This window comes from Macrotis lagotis, chromosome 7 (assembly GCF_037893015.1).
Source record: "Macrotis lagotis isolate mMagLag1 chromosome 7, bilby.v1.9.chrom.fasta, whole genome shotgun sequence".
In the NCBI taxonomy this organism is placed as follows: Eukaryota; Metazoa; Chordata; class Mammalia; order Peramelemorphia; family Peramelidae; genus Macrotis; species Macrotis lagotis.
Genome location: NC_133664.1, coordinates 206,317,593 through 206,319,228, shown reverse-complemented (window position 1 = coordinate 206,319,228; position 1,636 = coordinate 206,317,593).

Below are 1,636 nucleotides of genomic sequence, written 5' to 3'. Positions count from 1 at the left end.
CACCAGCCCTGGAGTCAGGAGTACCTGGGTTCAAATCCAGTCTCAGACACTTAATAATTACCTAGCTGTGTGGCCTTGGGCAAGCCACTTAACCCCATTTGACTTGCAAAAAAGAAAAAAGAAAAGAAAAGAAATTATCTCTGGACACCAAGATACCTTTTTAGCTATTTGAAATTGAGGGAAGAAAGACAGGGAGTTTCTGAGGTAGAACAATTAAACCTCCCCTTCCATCATCAGTAGGTCGCAGGGGGAAAAATGGTCTTCACAATTCTAGGTTGACCATTGAAGAGGGAGTTTTCTGTTTATTAGCAGGTTGCGACTCCCTTGATTCAAAACTGGAGTTCTCAGTGAGTCAAGTTGACGGGATAGAGGGAGTGATTTTTGATCACTAGACAGAGCACAAATCTTTTGACTCAACTTCTTAAAAAATAGGGCCACTTCTGCTGACCTTTAAACCTGTCAGACAAAAGATGCTCTTCACACTGGAGGGCAAAACTAAATAGACCTAATCTTAGCTTATGAAACAACTAGGATACCATGGTCAATCCCCCTCCTTCTCTCTGAACCTCTGTCTCCCTTTTTTTGTAAGATGGGGAATATACTTCTAATTTCATAAGGTGTTTGTGAGAAAATTACTTTGTCAGACATATCATATATGTAATCTGGTTCATTTTACTTAGATGGACTTGTTAAATCACAATTTTATGACTTTCTTCATGCTATTTCTTTTTTATTGTAATGATCACTGTTTTTGTTATGATTTTTTCCATTATATAATTTTGCTGAAAAAATAACACAAAAAACCTTTTTTTTCTTTAATTCTAAAAATTAGTACATAGCTGTAACTGTATTTTGTAATTTTTGTTAAGTATAAAACAAACTTATGTCCATATATTTCATTTCATTTTTAAAAATGAAATCCCCATGAACTCTTTTTTTCTATTTTCTACTGATCCCCCAAATAAGTGCATTCACATTGACTGTTTTCTAGTACCAATTATTTTCAACAACAAGGATCTCTTATATATCTCTTTGATTTAGTTATTAATTCGTGAAAAAAAGGTTTTGAGGGGATCTTAATATCTTTGAGTTCAACTTAATATCATAGCTCATTTAATATTTAATTCAACAAACTTTTATTTTATAAAAAATTATACTATAACATTCATTTAAAAAATTTGAATTGTCAATTCTCTTTCTCCCTAAAATCACTCTCCTATCCATTGAGAAGGTAAGCAATAGAATATCATTTACACATACACATATCTAACACTAGATATCCCTTTCCCTTCCTTTCCATCATTTCATATCCATCTCTTCTGTCAAAAACTAATTCGGAATTTGCCATCATTAATTCTTCCCTCGTTACCCTAAACTTCTCTGAAACTCCTTTATAGTAATAGAATCATGATGCAAGTCAAAATGTTATTATTATTATTATTTCTAATCATATTACATCATTATTTTCTCATTTCTCACATGAATACAACAAGATCTTACCCACTACTGTACTGTATGTATGCACATTAACACAAAGAGAACAATGAATGACTGACCACTCTGTACTCTTTGAAGGAGATGCAGCTCATGAGGGGTCAAGGTGGGGAGGAAGAGAAGCATGTCTCAAAGGAATTGC